The sequence below is a fragment of the Lontra canadensis genome, unplaced genomic scaffold (genome assembly GCF_010015895.1).
Source record: "Lontra canadensis isolate GAN:19392208 unplaced genomic scaffold, GSC_riverotter_1.0 scaffold21, whole genome shotgun sequence".
NCBI classification, from domain to species: Eukaryota; Metazoa; Chordata; class Mammalia; order Carnivora; family Mustelidae; genus Lontra; species Lontra canadensis.
Window position 1 is genome coordinate 20,179,933 of NW_022631015.1, and position 19,717 is coordinate 20,199,649.

General features: G+C 42.4%; 1 pseudogene; it reads left to right on the top strand.

The window, feature by feature from the left end:
- LOC116870055 overlaps positions 1–19,717 on the top strand; it is a 147,723-nt pseudogene that overhangs the window by 71,166 nt on the left and 56,840 nt on the right.

The window sequence follows — 19,717 nt, forward strand, 5'->3', positions numbered from 1 at the left end:
AGCACACTTTGGGATTCCTTTACTGCTTTATAAGGGGGAAGGCACACATTTTAAATGTTTAGGTAGGACAGCGGAAATGGAGACAGGATCAAAGCAAACTGTAAAGAAAACAAGACTGGAGAATCAGAATCAAGACCCAAAGAAAAACGTTTACTTTGGCAGAAATACGTAGGAAACCTAATGGCTCCGGGTCTTATTTCGAGTTCATATTGAAACTGAACATGTTTACATATTTGCAAATGTAAGTAAATTTGAGCACCAGAAGGACCTAGCAAACAGGGACTGTCCCTGAAGGGAAGGTGGCATGCTGCCTGTCCGTGTCATCCATGAGCTACTCAGCACCCTGCCCCCTGTTCCTGGCCCCCAAGGACTCCCTGCCCCCAAAGGCTTCTAGTCCAACTCATGACCTAGCGCATATAATATTTAGCACTGAGCATTATGCATTTCTCTTTTATACTCTGCTCCTTTGCTAAAAATGCCTTTGAAAACAATCAAATTGTAGTAAGTGCTGAATTATCCACGATAAACCAGCATTACCAAAGCATAGAATGAAACAAGAATCCAGCTGGAAGAATGAGCAGGACCACAGATTTTGACCCACACCCAGAGCAATGGGTAACGAAGGGACTGATCAGAGGAGGGAAATGCACTGGTAGAGGAAGAGGTGAGGAGCTTTACAGAATGTATGTTTTCTTGTCTCATTGGTATGGAATTATAGAACTATAGCACATTTGGTCAACTAGTTGAGTCAACTCGGGCATGGGCGAGCTTGAGGAAGTAACTCTAGGCGTAACTCATTTGTTGCAGCTCTGCTAAAAACCCCAGGTTCCCTTCTGCTGACTTGGTCTCTTTTCTATATATCATCCTGACTCTGGTGTTTTGAATTTTGGGGTCACATTTGTATATTTTGAGAAACATTGGCAATTGGACAGGCATAAGTCCCCTAGAATTGCTCAGGGCTTGCAAACTTTAAGAGTTTTCCATGGAGTAGATCATCTGGACGGATGTCAAGGCATTATGGGTCATGGTTGAGAACCCAGAACCTGGAACTCAGAACCTGAGGCTGGGTCCCCTGGGTCCTACTCCTGGGCTGCCCTTTACTGGCCACTCCATTTTCTTCGTTTGTAACATAGTGTGGAGGTAAGATATAGATTTGGTTACCTGTGAACACTGCTGCATAGGAAGCTTTCTCAAAATGGTTAACTAATATATGTTTGAGTAGAAATCAGACGTTAATACTTTTTGAGGACTCCTATAGCACACCTTTGACCTACAATTCTACTCGTTGGCTTTTGTCTATAAGTAAAATCATTTGGTAGAGTTACTCTGTTATTCTTTTCCCATGGAGATCTAGATCTTGATTTGGAAGCTTCTGACAAAATCTTGAATGACTGACTTGTACACATTACCAGCTGAAAGTAAAAAGTGAATTCAATTCATTTAAAGAGGAATTTCTAGTTACTGAAGCATGGAAACAAATTATGTTTTGAGATTGGGAATACGTCAAATATAATTCTGATTTCTTAATGTTAAAAATTATGAAAAATTTCTTTTTTTTAAAAAAAGATACAACAAATAAGGAGAAATACTTGTTTTCCCTTGAGTTTATGAAAAGGTTTGTAAAGGCCCTTGTCACATGAATTTTCAAAGTCTCTACTGCCTAGTTGTTGAAATAATAACAAAATATGAAGAAACCACAAATGAATGAGAAAGCTAGTTGCCGCAGGAGTTCGAGAGTTGATGCGCTACATAGGAAAGCCTTGGAAATGATGTAAACATCGATGTAGAAAAGCAACAGGAAGTGAGCCAGGGCCCCTCACACTCCAGCCCGAGGATCCCGGAGGTGTAACAGAGGAGGAAATCCCTCTTGAGACTCCCTGCTCATTTTGTGTCTAAGTGAATTGTTTTATAGTGTTGAACACAGAAGCTGATTTTTTTTTTTTTTAAGCAATTGTGGGAAACTTCCAATAACTGGCTTATTTTCCAGGCCTCACTTTCTCCTCTTCTCACCGACATGGTTCTTACCTTCTTTGTTTTACTTCAAACTCCTTGACCTGATCGCTTGCCCATGTCCCTAAGAGATGTTTTGGACATGAATTCCTTCTCCGCTCTCCCACACACTTATGCCATGCTCCCCTCTCTGCCTCTGCCACTAACGGGAGGAGGACCCCCCTCATTCCCACTCGTTCACCCTCTTGCCATGCTCTCCGGTCACATCCCCTTCTCTTTATGGACTTTATTCTTGCCGGTTTTCCCTGTCTCTGCTTCCTGGACCCCTCAATCCTGTTACTACCTGCGCCATCTTATTTCTCCCTGAGATAGGATTCATACCCCTAAAAATGATATTTTGTATCTTTTAGTATATTTACAAAGTCGCAAGGCTATCACCACGATCTAATTCCAGAATATTTTCATCACCACAAAGAAGTAGCCCATCCCATTAGCACCTCCTCTCCGTTCTGCTCTCCCCTCAGCCCTTGGAGACCATTGATCTGCCTTCCGTCTCTGAATTTCCTTGTTACAGTCTTTTCCTTTAAGTGGCATCCGACCATCTGTGGCCTTTTGTACCTGGCTTTGGTGGCTTCACATCACGTGTTCAAGGTTGGTTCATACTCACACATTTCTCAGCATATTCCAATGCTTTCCAGTGACTGACTGATGCTACAGTTTGGACCATCCCCTGCTTTGGTTCCCCTTCATCAGTTGGTGGACATTTGGGTGGTTCCACACTTTGGCTATTTTGGTGGAAAAGTGCTGCTGTGAATGTTGGTGTACATGCTTTTGTGTGGACATAGCTTTTCAGTTCTCTTGGATATAAATCTAAGAATGGAAATTCCTGGGTGAAGAGAATAGTTTTATGCTGACCATTTTGAAGAATTGTCCGTTTTCCCCAGTGGCTGGGCCGCTGTCCATTCCCACCAGCGATTGTCTGAGGGTTCCAAGATTTCCTTATTCTCCCCAACACTTGTTATGGACCGTCTTTTTCATTAGCGCCCTCCTGCTGGATGCAGAGTGGTTCTTTATCTCCTGGTCTCTTACAGACGTCATTTTCTGTGGGGGAACTCTCCGGAAGGCCTCAGCACTTCCCTTCTTTGGATCGTGTTAACAGTTCCTCCTATATCTTTCCATAACACCCTGTGCTTATCCTTGGAACACTCCTCATCACACTGAATTATAATTGTTACCTTTATCTACTCCATTAGAGTGTGAATGTGTTAGGGAGGGTACTAAAATATCATTTCCTGTGTATCTCCTAGGATTAACCCAGTGCCTGACAGTTATTTCGTCTAATCTTTTTGAGGAGAAGGGGGTGGGGTAGGAGATTTGCAGATGACACTTGACAGCATTATTACCTGAGCCCCTGAACGTTAGAAAGGAAATAGGCATTGGTGTTTTTTGTTAGCTGATACTTCGTTGTCTAGGAGAAAAGACAGGACTCTTTAGCCTGTAGGTTTTCTGGGATGTTGCATTATTTTCTTTTACTGTCGTACTAATCAATTACAGTCCCTTAATTTTACCAAGAAGTTGGAAGGGGAGAACTAGAGGTCACCTTATCATCCCACTGTAAGGAGAAAACACATAGGAAAATTAAAAATCTAAATCAACGAGCCATTTTTACTGACCTTTTTGGAAAGCATCACTGATTGAGAGCTATCTGTTCCTTTTTACAAAATACTACCAGTTTCATGTGTAGACTAAAAAAATTCCAAAGGTCCTTGGAAGGCCCCACAGTGCCCTGAGATTTGAGGACCTTCAGAACCAGTGCCTTTTGATGGTGCTTAGTTTCAAGTATCCTGAAGTTGATTAACATCAGAGCTGAGCAGATAGAGATCAGGGCTGGGGAACAAAAGCTGGAAGTGGAATTCAACATAATTAAAGACTTAAAAAAAAAAAAAGTTTGAATTAAAAAGTACATCCCGCTTGAGGTTGACTCATTGTAAATTACAATGCCCCGTGCTTGAGTATGGATTAAAAGGCGTATTTAATTAGTTCTTTTGAGCATCTCTCTTCCAGAAACCTATTTGCTTTCATGATCAATATTTAGATAATTTTGTTTCCGGTTATTATTTATGATCCTATAAGGATTTGTTTCTTGTGTCTTAGGTTTTTCTTAGTTGAAATAAGGTTATTCTTGGAGTAGACAACCATTCCCTTACTCGACGGTTCTCTCCATGCCCTGGAAACTCTATCCTGCTCCTTTGCTGGGATTTTCATAGGCTTCTGGAATGGAGAGGAAATGGGGGAGGGACAGAGAGAGAAACAAATGTAAGTTGGACCCAGATCAGTGAGATAGTATCAGATGAGGCCAAAATGAATTTAGCAGCTCCTCTTCCCATGTTTCCCACTCAGGCGCACGCATATTGTTACTTGGAACACCGCTTGCATTTCTTCATACTTCTAAGATTTTTCTTCAGCTTCAGTAACAAACTTTAACTTCAAAGAAGAGCCAGGAATGAAAATTGAGATTTTTTTTTTTTTTTCCTTCTCTTTGAGCAGGCGAATGTACTTAGAATGGGCATTTCACTCTGAAGGTTTGATTGGCAAATAATACAGTTGACACCTTTTCAGCATGAAAATGAGAACCTGGAGGGGGTGAAAGGTCTTTATCTTTGGAGCCCTGTGTGAGTTCTCATGTTGCCAAGAGGAGTTGCACGACTGTACACATCAGTCCATTTGGTCTAGTTTCCCCCATATGTAAAATGGGTATGTTCAGTTTTACTTGGTACGTGTTGTTGTGGTGGTGGTAAAACAATTTAATGACACATAGAAGGCATTGAAAAAAATGGTAGCGGTTTCAAAATTGCCTTATTCACGCAAAGAGAAAGTAGCTGAATCATTCTTAGAAAAAGCAAGTTTTTTTTTTAATCAAGCAGTCTTTTAAAATGTCAACTAGGCACTTTATCCTGGTAATGTTTAATTTAGATACGAAGGGTGGTCCCATTCCCCTGGTTTCTTCGTTTGTGTGTTTATTTTATTTTTTAAAACTTACTTATTTGAGAGAGAGCGCACCAGAGTGGGAGGCCAAGCGGAGGGGAAGGGCAGAGGGGGAGGGAGGGGGGGACTCTGCGCTGCACAGGACCCTGGGATTATGACTGGAGCCCAAGCAGACACTTAACTGATTGAGCCACCCAGGTGCCCCCATTTCCCTGGTTTCTTTCTGTAAGTGTGGAAGACAAAGAAAAAAATTGAAAATTGAGAGTGGAAACACGTAAACTTGTATAGATGAACTATAACACCACGTGGTAGTTAATATGTATTTAATGGAAATTTAATAATATCAAATGGGAGTAAGAGGAATCCAAGGTTTAATTTCTTGTGGTATATATGTCCACTATAGATAACTGAGTCTTAGCCTTTGAAAAAAAAAAATACATACACAAATATAGTATATAAATATATTTCCAAAAGAAATTTATATTTATCTCCAGTGTGTATCTTAAATACATACTTATATATGAAATAGATGTGTATAGACATAACTCAAATATATCTATATATTTTGCAAATACACCATGTATAAATCTATTGATATATTGGCTATATGTACATCCAAAGCGAAAAGAGGTGAGATAGCCTTCCAAAACATTTATTCCCATTATTTTCCAAAATCATTTATTTATTTATTTTTAATTATTATTATTTTTTAAAGATTTTATTTATTTATCTGACAGAGATCACAAGTAGGCAGAGAGCTAGGCAGAGAGAGAGGAGGAAGCAGGCTCCCCGCTGAGCAGAGAGCCCGATGCGGGGCTCGATCCCAGGACCCTGGGATCATGACCTGAGCCGAAGGCAGAGGCTTAACCCACTGAGCCACCCAGGTGCCCCTCAAAAACATTTATTGAAATAAATAAAGTTTATCGAAAATGATTTTAGGTCGCAGGAAGCTGCATAGATGATAGGATTCCCACGTGTCTTTCATTCAGCGTCCCCAGTGATCATATCTTCAGTAGCCATAGTAAAATCATCAAAACTTGGAAAATTTGGTAACTGACACTGGTAAGTTTACTCTTAGAGAGCTTAACCCATTCTAGTCTTTTTAAATGGAGAAAATTCTTTTCTAGGTCTTGATTACCTGATCTTCCCTGAAGTACCCTTTTGAGAGTCCGTACTCTTCATGGAAAGATGTTCTGAAGTCAGGGTGCCTTTGGGTAAATCTGGCTTTGCTGCATATTTCCGTGTGCTTAGCACCTGTGATCGTCTGTTTCTTCTTCCGTTAAAGGGGTTATCAGTGACCTGACAAAATTGTTCTGAGGATTAGCCATTGTATATGCCAAGAGCCTTTTGAATAAATGATAGTTGTCAGGATCGTTGTTCTCTTACTATATTTTCATCAGAATCTGAAGTAGCTGGTTGTTATCTTTAACGTGGCGTGTGTCCTTTGGCACTTGGCGAACGCTTACGAGTTGAGGACCAGATACTAGTAAATACACTAAAACAGCTCTGTGGTTCCTCCATGTCCATGTCTTGGTACTGGACCTGCTCTGGTCCCTTCCCCCTTACCTGCCCTTCCAGCTCTGTTCTACCCTCGTGCTGCCCTACAGACAGAAATCATTCCCTCTCCTCGCAGGAATTCTCTTTCTCCTCCAGGTCTGTTTTGTTATGTGGAGTATATGGAACCTAGTTATTTTTAGGTTTTTGTTTTGTTTTAATAATGCCTCTTAATTACTTAATTCTGTTTCCTGAGAAGTTGATTATAGCTCTCTGCAGATGCCTCCTTCAAACCTAAGCTCACAGAGCCAACTCCTGGGTATTCCTGTGCAAAGTGCCCTCCGGGAAGCATCGTTTCCACAGTTGTGACGGGGGTTAGAGAATGGTGCTGGCTGTTGAGGGGTGTGTCGAAATAAGCCTCAGTATTCTCCTCTACTTGTCATGGCTTCCAAGTGGAAGCAAAGTTCTCTTCTTAATTGTATTTTTAAAAAAATATTTTATTTATTAGAGTGTGAGAGCACAAGCAGGGAGAGTGGCAAAGGGAGAGGGAGAAGCAGACTCCCTGCTGAGCAGGGAGCCAGATGCATGGCTCTATCCTGGGATCCCAGGACCCTGGGATCATGACTTGAGCTGAAGGCAGACACTTAACTGACTGAGCCACCCAGGTTCCCCTTAATTGTATATATCTATGCATTTTTGCCTCTTCTAGCGCAGAACTCTCTAGCACTATTTCAATAGCTCACAATGACTGTTTGCAGTATTGGCCCAATGAAGGTGTTTTCTGGCAAGCCCTTCTGGGGCAAGGAACTCACACTCCCCTTAAAAGGGGATTTTCAGTTGGTTTGGGCCAGAAATTTTTGTTTGCTTTTAACATCTCATTGCACTGCAACTGGGAGCCGGTGGACTTGTCCGGTCTCTACTGCATGTCCTTGTCCTCTTAGCCTCTGCCCTCCTGGAGTCTCTGCAGCCTCCTCCCCTTCCCAGTTTTCTCTTTTATTTTCTTGGTCCCCAGGACTTCTACCCTTTTCATGCGCCGACTTGAGATTTCCAAGAGGGGGCCCCTATTTTCTTATATCTCCATATTATTCAAATGTGTTTAAGGACGGTTTAAAAACGTTCCTTTCTGTTTTCAAGTATCCCTTTATGCTTCAGCAAGTGGCATATCATTTCCTGCTTTAGTTCTGGCCTCGGGCCAGCGAGCCAGGGCTGAGGCAGGGGTGAAAAGTTCACTGTCCGGAAGTGCCCTGTGGGTCTGACTCACGTGACCGGGAGCAGCCCCAGACTCCCAGGAATTCCCTGTGGATGTGAGTCTGGGAGAAGGCAGCCCGGGATGGGGGGGGGGGGGCTTTGCTCCATACTGCTTTCTGTGCTTGGATTTTTAAGGAATGCACGGCCCCTTTCTTCCAGGGATTCTCTCTAATGCTCTTATTAGCATCTAGAGCGATGGTGTCTTAAAACTGAAAGTTGTAGGGGCGCCTGGGTGGCTCAGTGGGTTAAGCCTCTGCCTTCGGCTCAGGTCATGATCCCAGGGTCCTGGGATCCAGCCCCGCATCGGGCTCTCTGCTCCGCGGGGAGCCTGCTTCCTCCTCTCTCTCTGCCTGCCTCTCTGCCTACCTGTGATCTCTGTCAAATAAATAAATAAAATCTTAAAAAGAAAAATTGAAAGTTGTAATCCACTGGTAGGTTATGCAGTCAATCCGGTAGATAGAAATCAGTATTAAAAATAGGTGGCAATATCAAGAGTAGGCGTGACAGGTAATAATATGTGATTTTCTTCAACGTGTGTTTGATACAAGTAGACACATGTAGACGTGCATTCTCATAAGGGCCCCACTTGGGTGTGTCTGCATGCATGCTGGCGTGGGACGGTTCCCTCTATCCGCCGTTCTGTTCTTCCCAGAAGCTAATTTCCAAAGTGTAGGTAGGTACTTGCCAACGAACGTGTTCTTACAAAATACACATGATTTCATATTTTGAACTTATCGTGCCTATGTTTTAATTTATGTAAATGTGTTACATATCCTGTTTTCTTATTTCTCTACCTGGCATGGTCCGAAGGTCCAGGAACATTGCTATGTGTGCCTCTAGCTCACTGAGTCCAAGTGGTCGTTGGATGCCACTGTGCCTGGTGCCCGGTGTACGGTTATAGTCTCCCCTAGTGATGGACACCTACACCGTCTCCATCTTATCGAACCACGATCAGGGCTACTGTGAAAAGCCTCAGATATGCCCCCACTACTGGAAACTACCAAGGGGCATTTATTTATTTGGGATCCGGATGGATAGTGGAATTGCTTGACCTTAGGGTGTGTGTGTGTGTGTGTGTGTGTGAGAGAGAGAGACGCTCAGATACCCTTAACAGTATAGTTTTAGCAGGTACTCTGAGTCTCTCCAGATTGATTCCCCATCCACACTCCCACCTCCCCCAGTGGTATGAGTGTGTATATACCCACATTCCCACTAATACTTAGCATCAAGTTTTCTTTCTTTCTTTCTTTTTTTTTTTTAAATTTTTAAAGATTTTATTTGAGAGAGAGAGTGAATACAAGCAGGGGGAGGGGCAGGCAGAGGAAGAAACAGGCTCCCCGCTGAGCAAGGAGCCTGATATGGGACTTGATCCCAGAATGCTGGGCTTATGACCTGAGCCCAGGGCAGACACTTAACCAACTGAGCCACCTAGGTGTCCCGCCTGTCCTTATTCTGTGACCTTTTGTCCATCGTGTTCTTTTAGTGAATCAAAATCTTTAATGTTAATTGAACAAGATTCGATTTTGGGGGCTCTGCGAAATAAATGAATCCCTATCCCTCTGTCATAAAGTTTATGTTATCTGTTTATTTTATAGTTTAATCTTTCACATTTAGGTCTTAACCCATCTGGAATTTTTATACACACACACACACCCACCCACCCACCCCATATATCTCTCTCTCTATGTATGGTAGGAATCTAGTTTTTTTTAATGCAGTGATTCTGTGTCCTTGGTATCACCTTTGTGCTCCATTGGTTTCTTCCTTCTTTAACCACACTTGCACTGCTGCATTATTGTAGCTCTGTAGTGTATCCGTGTGTAAGTCCCCCTTACTGCTCTTCTTTTTCAGGATGGACTTAGGTATCTTTGAATCTTTTTCATATAAAATTTGAGAGTTTATTAGTGTCTTCAAAATACAACTGAAAGTCTCATTTGGGATGTGTTGAATTTATAACTTAAAGCAGGAAAACCAACATTATTATTTTTTTAAAGATTTTATTTATTTATTGGACAGAGAAATCACAAGTAGGCAGAGCAGTAGGCAGAGAGAGAAGGGGAAGCAGGCTTCCTGCTGAGCAGAGAGCCCAATGCGGGACTTGATCCCAGGACCCTGAGACCATGACCTGAGCTGAAGGCAGAGGCTTAGCCCACTGAGCCACCCAGGCGCCCCAAGAAAACCAACATTATTTTAGTAAGTTCCATCTAAGACCTTTAACTGTGTTTCTGTTCTATCATCTGACTGTTTTATAGTTCAAATTACTCTCCACAGATACCAGTATTCTTGTTAATACTGGGAGCATATAGAAGATGAAGGCAAATAATACAAATAAGGCATAAAATGATTCTGAAATAATTATAGAAATTGTGGGTTTAGCAGTTGTTTAGGTAGTAACATCCTTTGACCATGGAATAGTCATATAAGAAGAAATCTTCAGGATAATCTCAGTTACCCCAACATTGTATAAGTAAAACCAATTCCCAGAGAGGTCAAAGGACTCACTCAAGAGTCAAGTATAGAGTTGGGGAGAGAATCTCAAATTGAAAAAAGGTTTTCTATCCCCTAGTCCACACCTTTTGCCAAAAACAGTGCCCATAATGGCCATATACTTCTGATATCTTGGTGTTTTGTTTTTTTCCTAGACTTGTGATTTGCTTAGGCTTCAGAAGAAATGGGCTTTCTTTGTTACTGGAGTTCACAGAAAGAATGATTCACCTGCCAGAGCCCTGAGATGAGGGGTTGTGGGGGGAGCCTTCTGAGTAGCACATTGTTTTCTTATTAATAATGGTGCAAGTTGGCATTGGGGTCGTTTCCAGCAGTCATTTCCCTGCATTCCAGTGGTGGTTGATAGAAACTTTAAAAGATATACAGTGGTCCTTGCACAAAACAGTGGTCACATATTAACATGTTAATGAAGGGCTAGACTGCTGAGCACGGCTGGTTTGCCAGAGCAGGAGAGAGGGGTCTGTCCTCACTGCTGTGGTGGCCCCTCTGCCAAAGCCAGATGGGAGAAGGTCCAGCTTGGGTTCAGGGGCGGGTCGTTACTCATTAGGGACATGCACTTTCTCCCTCTCCTCATGTGCACGTTGAAACTTGGTTTTTGCTCTCTTGAACTCATCTAATTTCTCCCAAGTAAGTTGGTCTGGGGACAGAAATGAGGGCTCTTCCTTGTTTCAGACGGACAGCAGAGCTCATGAGGGAATAATTCCAAGACTCATTCCTTTGTTTTAATGACATCAATTGAAGAATCTTACATGAAAACCCACATGCTTTCATAGCATTTTAACTCGACGCATTGAATCAGAATAACGTGTCATTTTGGTTTGAGTTTGTGTAGTAGGGCCATTGGCTTCAACAAAAGGAGGGGTGGGAGTGTGTGTGTGTGTGTGTGTGTGTGTGTTTGTGTGAGTGTGTGTGAGTGAGTGTGTGGCTAGTCCTGTTAGTGGGTGGCAGAGGGAACCCTTGAATGTTTCCTGAAGGTTGCAGAGCTGTCCATCTGCTCTTGTAGCCAGTCTAGACACTCCTGTCCCACTGGAGACCATAGCGATGTTGGGTGCCCACGTGGCCGAGTGATCCCAGAGTTGTGTCTTCAGGATCCAACTTTAGAATTCAGTGTGTTCCCACTCACCTGTCAGGGCTTTTTAACCTGGCTGTTCCCTGCCTACCTAGCCCTCTCAGCTGAACACGTTCTAGAAGGTCACTGCTCATGGTCTTGGGCTGACTTCCAGGACTCCTGGGAGTCCTCTTTCCTGCAGTGTCAGCTGCATTCTCCTGGGCTTGCTGGCTTGTCGTTCCCCATGGCATGTCACCAAGTCCTCACCACTACTAGGTCGTGTCTCCTGTGTGCGTCCCTTGCTCCTGCTCCTTGCCCTTGTCACTCATGCCTGCTACCCTGGGTTACCTCTCACTGTCTGTTTAGCAAACTCCGTTGCAGGCTCCTCTTGGTCAGTAGCTTTCCCTGGACTCTCGTTTTGGATGTGACCATGATTTACCTGTTCTGCTGGACAGCTTCCTTAACTTTCATGAACTTAATTTTTCATCCCCAGAGTGTGAATGGCAAGAACTTGAACCGTTAGGAAGACTGTGGAGATAATGAACGTAAGGTACCAAACACAGGGCCTGGCACGTGTAATAAGGACTCTCTCTTGTGCTGCCATCCTTGATTTTTTTCAAGGGTGATTTCTTTCTCCTTGGTGATGGTGCCCAGAGTTCCTGTCTTCTTCAGATTAGATTTCATCATCCCTGATCGTCCCCAGTTCAGAGGGCCCTCGCAGGCACCCTCCATCCCCGTCCAGCCCCTCGCCAGGAGATTTGAAAATCTTTATGTCTCTGCCATCATCTTGAATTTATTTCTCTAGCTTTTGCTCTCTGTCCTTTTTCCCACTTGTGCCCTGGAATGTGAGCCCTATAAAAACGGAGGCTGCATCTGTCCGCTTTGCTGCAACAGCCCAGAATGACCGAGGGAGACTTAGAGGTCTTTTCAAGGCTGACGGTTGTTGGAACTCAGCCTGCCCAGGCGGGCACCAAGTCCTTAGCTGTTCAGAATATGCAGCAGCTGCCTGGAGAGCAAGCAGTGTGGGCAAGAGCCTTCTGAAGATGGAAATGCAGCCACGTAGAGCATGAGAATCTATCTCCATAGGCTTTTGTGTTTTATACCTGGAAGCTTCACGTTAGGGGTAGTCATTACAAGGAAGGATCTGAGTAGCTCCATGAAATTAGGTTTTCTGTTTTTTGTTGGATCAAATAGACCTTCTTAAAGTACTTTCTTATGGCCACTCCATTCCTGGCTTTCAGTTTTCCTTCAGCCTTGCCCCGGATCCCACCCAGACTTTGAGCTGCCTGTCCATTGCCAGGACCATAGTCCTTATGGACTGTCCTGCTGCAGGCCATGTGACTGCTTTTAGGAACCACAGATGCAACCTTGCTGAAGGCTTGGCTGCCTCCCAGTGCATGCCCATCCCTGGCCTCCTTCCTCTGCTTCTTTGTAACCCAAAAAAAGCCTGCACCTCTGCCATCATTGTTCTCCCCACTGGATGGGTAAATAATAAGCACGTGCTTTATGCACTAAAGGAAGAGTTCCCAGCTGACTTCCAGTGTCCTAGACCAGACTAGCAAGGAGCACCCTGACCCCGCCCACCGTGTAGGTGACACCTGGTCCCCACATCACCTCTGTCCTCACCCTGTCTTCCTGCTTCCCCACCAATGAATCTCCGTGTTTTCTCCCTGTGTCTGGATTGTTCCACTGCTAAGAAAAGTTGTTTAGGATAAGCTTGGGCTGCTCAGCCTGACGTTCAAGGTTTACCCAGACTGGACCCCACTTGGTTGCCAGCCATGATTCCTACGTGACTCCCTGGCCAAGTGTTACCCAGGCACGAGATGTCTTTGCACTCCAGTGCTTGACTTCAGCCGTGCTCCAGACCTGCCTGAATCTCTCCCTGCTCCTTTGTGTGTATTTGGACCGACGCTGAGCCTCAGTTCCTAACTCAGGTCCTGGTGGCTCCAGGAAGTGTCTCCAGGTCTTCCAGTGAACACGTAACCCACCTTCCCCTTGAACTTCTCCTCCTTTCCTGCTACCCCTTAATTTGGGTGGTTTCTGCTGGATGTAGCACCACTCACCTCACTCTGAGTATGCTGGGCCTCCCCTCTTGACTTGAATGCACCTTGAAGGAAGGAAGATGGTTTTCTTCATTCTCTGAAATGTTGTCAGGAGAGTAACTGTTCTGTCATTGCTGAATATGGCAATAATGTCTGCCCTTTCAGTGCATCCTGTCTTTCACATATTGTGCTGTATGTTTTACATGTGCTAGCTCCTTTAATTTTCCAGTTATCCCGTGACATAAAACACGTATTTTACAAGAGAAAACTGCTATTTATCTCATCCAGCTCAGAGTTTGGGGGAGTTGAGTTTCAAAGGTCCGTCCGGTTCTAAACCCGGTGTTCTTTCCGCTGTTCAGTGATGGTGGATCACAGTGGTATGCATTTGAAATTTGGGAATAAATAGCAGGAAAGGAGCGTGAGATTTCCATTATGATCTGAAGACTCTGGAACCTGTTCCTGAAGAAAAGGCATAGTAAAGATGGGGGAAGACGGGGAAGACTCCGTGTGTGTTGAGGAGACCAACACCCACCAAGTTCTTCAAGTCACACTGATTTTCATTCCTGCTTCTCCATCTGGGCAGCCCATCCCGGTGAACCAGGCCATGAGAAATCGATCATGGATAACATCTCAAATGTATTTTAGCCAGTGGTTTTCAAGATTTCTTAAACGTTTTCACTAGATATGTTTACAAGTTAGATAACTTGGTTTTTGGCTTTTTTTCTTCCAGGCTTTCTCGGGAGTCAGCTTACTGAGTGGAAGGAACACGAGCTCCCCAGTGAGTAAGTGTCGTTTTAGATTTATATTTAATACAAGAGGAAAGGGATGTAAGTTTAACTTCTAACATCCAGCAGGTTACAGATCCTTCTGTATTCTTTTTTTGGAGGTGGTCGTACACATTCTTCCATGGGTTCATCCAAATGATTGACTAAGGCCATTTACTTACATCCTCAGAAAAATCTAAGTGTAGTGGTAGTCCACTGTTAGTACTCATTTTTTCTTATGTACCCATGATCATTTGCTGTAAGTTAATTATCATCACTTAAGAAGTTGTAATTGGCACTAAGATCACAGAAGCACGGAGCTCTACGTAAATCTCAGTATCAACTTCCGATGCACAGTTCCAGGACACGAAGAGCACATGCACAGCATTTCTCAGAAATTTGGGGCAGTTTACTCTCTCGGGGTCTAGGTTCCAACAAACAAAACTAGAGGATCAGACTCGATGGTCTTCAAGGTTTCTTCAACTTGAAATCATTCAGAATCTATGATTTATTTTTTGTCCATTTCTTGCCTCATTGATTTGTCTTCCAAAAGTTAACCTAATGTCTGGCATATCTGGGGAAATAGAAACAGCAGGCTTATGAGAATTGCAAGACTGTTAGATGAAGTGGTTATTTCCTTCACTCTCTTTTAAAAATAGCAGTGTCTTGGTCATTAGGGAACGAACAGGATGCATCGAAAGGACCACTTATCCAGTGAGATAAAGAAGTTAAGAAACCCAAAACACAAAAACCTGGGTAGGATTTTTAGCACTTTACTTGTCCAGACATGGCCAAAAATGAGTTAGAACTGGGGTGATATGGGGACCGGTGTGTCTCAGTGGGTTAAGCCTCAGCTTAGGTTGTGATCTCAGGGTCCTGGGATTGAGTCCTGCATCGGGCTCTCTGCTCGGCGGGGAGCCTGCCTCTCTGTCTGCTTGTGATCTCTCTCTCTCTCTGTCAAATGAATAAAAATAAAATCTTAAAAAAAAAAAAAAAAAAGAACTGGGGTGGTAACTGCCCCAGTGTTTTTGTAACTTGAAATAGCCAAAGACAGTCTTACGACACCATGATTTAGGGAGTATATATTTATTGTTGGCTCTCTCTCTGCAGGACATCCTCTGGGGATTGACTTAAGTTAGTATTGTCCCCATTTTTCAGATAAGAAAACTGAAGTTTAAGAGATATGCCTGTCCTACAGTCCCATACAGTGGTGGAGCCACCATCCAGTTGTGTCTGTATTTGACCATGATCGTTGGTTGTTTCCCCTGCGCTTGTTTCTGTCAACACCAGAATAGTCTGCCATCATGATGTCTTATTTATAGGTTCAGGATCCCGCACTGTCTTTCTGTAGTTCAGTAGCCGGGTAGAGCATGTATGCTGTAACTCACTACCAGATCTTTTCTGGTGTTATGACTTAATTAAATGTTGAATAATAACGAAGGCACACTTCTGTAGGAAGTGTGAAAACACTGTTTACACCTGACAAAATCAACTCACTGTTATGTCTATCAAGATACAAGAATGCAAATTGTGAGGTATTAGACAAAGAGTTTTTCTGTCTTCCCATTCTTAAAATTAGGGACAAATAATACTGATAGAATCGGATGAAATTTCTTTTTTCAATTGTAAATATTGAAAATACCTCCTGAAATATTCATGTTCCTGATTCCATTTTTAATTCATTGTCTTTATTTTTGGATACTAACCCTGTGTGAAGAAAAATACTATAATTTATAAAAAAAGACACAATATTTAAAAAATATATATATGTATACACACACACACACACACACACACATATATATATATTTTTTAAGATTTTATTTATTTATTTGACAGATCACAAGCAGGCAGAGAGGCAGGCAGAGAGAGAGGAGGAAGCAGGCTCCCTGCTGAGCAGAGAGCCCGATGTGGGGCTCGATCCCAGGACCCCGAGATCATGACCTGAGCCGAAGGGAGTGGCTTAACCCACTGAGCCACCCAGCTGCCTATATATATATATATATATATTTATTTATTCCCCCCCCCCCCCAGATTGGTGACCCCTAGTAGTTTCTAACTTGGTTCCTAAGGTATCTGCTTCAGATGTAGGGAGCCAATTGCATGTTTGGTTTGTTGAAATTGTAATTCCAGTTGCAAAATTTTTCTAGACTGTTGGATCGGGGTTCCAATGATGATTTCTTTTTTCCCTACTGATTGAATCTTTTAGAACCATACTGTCCAATATGGTAGTTACTGTCCAATAAAATAAAATCTGTTAGTATAAAGTGAAACAAAATCTTTAGTTCCTCAGTTGCAATAACCACATTTCAAATGCTTAATAGCCAGATAATGCTTAGGCAGTACCAGGCTGGAACGTGTGGATGTCGAGCATTGCTAGAATCCCAGAAAGTTTTGTTGGAAAGTGATGATCAAGGGTCATGTTAATGATTTTTAAAAGACTGTTTTTATGATACTAAAAATCAAGACTATTTTTAAGAGCAGTTTAAGATTCTCAGTAAAATTGGGGGGAAGGTACAGAGATTTCCCATATGCCCCCCACCCCCACTAGGCATAGCTTACCCCATTGTGAACCTCTCCCACCAGAGTAGTACATTGGTTACAGTTGATGAGCCTCCATTGACACATCATTGTCATCCAGAATGCATAGATTCTGTCACTGCTCCTGGATGCTTGGTGGGGTACCTCTTATGGGTTTGTACAAAGCTGTAATGATAGGTATCCACCATTATGATATATAGAGTGTTTTCACTGCCCTAAAACACCTCTGCGTTCTACCTATTTATCCCTCCCCAGTCCTAGCAACCACTAATCTTCTTACTGGCGCCATAGTTTTTTCTTTTCCAGAATACGGTATAGTTGGTAGTATACACTATGTAACCTTTTCAGACTGGCTTCTTCCACTTGGGAACATGTGCTTAAGTCGCCTCCATGTATTTTCATGGCTTGATCACTCCTTTTTGTCTATTTTGTTCAAAGCACTGTATAATAGTCCATCCATTGTCGGAACGCACCATAGATATTTTTTTTGGTGTTTGTTTTGTTTTTTTGGTTTGTTTTTCGTTTTTAATCCATTCACCTATTGAAGGACATCTTGGTTGCTTCCATGTTTTGGCCATTAAGAGCAAAGTTGCCATGAACATCTGTATGCAGGCTTTTATGTGGTTAAATGTATTCAAATCCTTTGAGTAAATACTGAGGAGCATGATGGCTGAATCATATGGTAAGGGAATCTTTATTCTTCTAAGCCGTGAGTGGAGCGTTCATGTTGCTCCACATACTTGACAGCATTTGGTGTTCCAGATTTTGGCCGTTTTAATAGATGTGTAGTATCTCATTGCTTTAATTTGCATTTCCTATTGACGTATGTAGATCATCTTTTCGTATGTTTATTTTCCATCTGCACATCATGTTTGATAATGGGTCTGTCATGATTTTTGGCAGATTGCCGCCTTATTATTGAGTTTTTGGGATTCTTTGTATATTCTGAATAACAATCCTTTGTAAGGTATGTCCTTTACAGATATTTTCTCCTGGCCTGTGACTTGTTTTCTCATTCTTGTGACATTTTCTCTCAAAGAGCATAAGTTTTTAAGTTTAGTCAAGCCCGGCCCATCGGTTCTTTCATGGATTTCATCTTGTTGTCTAAGAAGTCATAGTCATGCCCAAGATCAAGTAGATTTTGTTTTCCTGTGTTATCTACTAGGAGTATGTAGTTTTGCATTTTCAATTTATTTATTTATTTTTTTAAAGATTGATTTATTTACTTAGAGCAAACACACAGAAGGAGAGGGAGAAGCATACTCCCTGTGGAGTCCCAAAGTGGGGCTCCATCCCAGGACCCTGGGATTGTGATCGGAGCTGAAGGCAGATGCTTAACTGACTGAGCCACCCAGGTGCCCTTGCATTTTCAACTTAGACCTGTGGCCCATTTTGAGTTAACTTTTATGAATGGTGTAAAGTCTGCCTAGATTTATTTTACTTTATTTTGCTTGTGGATATCCAGTTGTTCCAGCCCCTCTTGTTGAGAAGACTCGCCTTTCTGCGTTGCGTTGCCTCTTGCTCCTTTGTTAAAAAGACCAGTTGTGTGTCTTTATGTGGGTCTATTTCTGGGCTCTCTATTCTGTTCCATTGATCTGTTTGTCTGTTCTTTTGCCAATGCCACACTGTCTTGATTACTGTAGCTCTGTGCTCAGTCTGGAAGTTGGGTAGTGATGATCTGCTTTTAATAATTTGTTTATTTGGATTCAAAACATTATGAATTGGGTGCTTGCCAGAAAAGGTAGCCAGCTCTTCCAGCCAGAAGAGGTTATGGTATGAAGAATGTGCTTTGGAGGTTCTGGCAGATATTTCTAATTGCACATAAGCAGCTCTGCATTATGTGACTTGCTCCAGCATATGTAACAGCACTGGCCGCCGTCACTAAAGCTTGTCTCAGAATCTGTTATTCTGAATAACCATAATTTTATCAGATACATTGCCCTGCTGGTTTTGATTGGTTGTATCTGTGCTGCGTGAACTGGTAAGGAGCAGCCATAGACTCAAACGACTTTGGTATAAAATCCGAACCCAGGGAGTCTTAAGTTACAGAGCTGCTTTAAGTCCATTTTGTAGTCTGCAGATTGTCCTACAGAAATTCACCCTTGAGAGCCTCGGGGAGTTCAGCAGACTGTCTGGTGGCTGTCTGTCCAAGTTCCTTGAGGCAAAGAAAAGAGACAACAGATCCTTGTTCTTTGACAGCTTTATTGAATGTATTCAGTCTTAGGTTTTGAATAATTTGTTTAACTAGAGATATTTTGCTCAGTGAATAAAATTTCTTTGCTATGAAATTTAATCCTTATAGGATCTTCAGAATAATTTTAACACTTGCCAGATCTCTGCATCAACTGCTCAGCTCTCCAGATGCCTCTACGACTTGAAACAAACTCTACTCTCTACTTCTGATTTTTCGTCTCTCGTGAACGGGAAGTACAGAAAATATGTGTTTAAAAAAGGAAGTTTTTTTTTGCAGAAGTTGATTGGTTTAATGTTTCTCTTGATCTTGTTCCCTCCAAGCACATGATATTTGATGATTTTTTGCTAATTCTTCTTTCCCATTGAGTAGATACATGTATAAAAGATAATGTAAAAACTGCAAAATTAGCTCAGCGACAATAAAAAATGACTAGGGAAGCATACGTCTGAGGGTTTAAAGGAAATTGCTGATGAACATGGAGAATAATTTTGTTTACAACTAGCACTGGCGGTTCTTCAGAATCTCTTGTGACTCCAAGCATCTTTACTTAAAATTGTTTGCTGTAATCTTAATATGATGTTTGGTGCTTTATTAAGTTTTTAAAAAAATTTTAAAATTTTTATTATTTAATTTTTTTAACACTAGAACCCATGATATCGTCAGGGTGCCAAAACTGTTACTTACCTTGGCGGCCCTAGATGGCCCCCTCCTTTAGGAGATCTAGTTATGGAGAGGACTGAAACTCGAATGGATGGATGGGTTAGAGCCTCCAGTAATATAATCTTATTTTCCTGAGTTCGGGAGCTTAGGAAGGGTGCCGCTATTTATCCTTCTTTACGTTCTATCCGGTTCAGACCTGGTCAGGTTAGCACTTAGCTTCTGTGGTCAGCCAAGAATGCACGCCAAGGATTCAGTCCACCAGATGGCTTTACAACATCTCCTATCC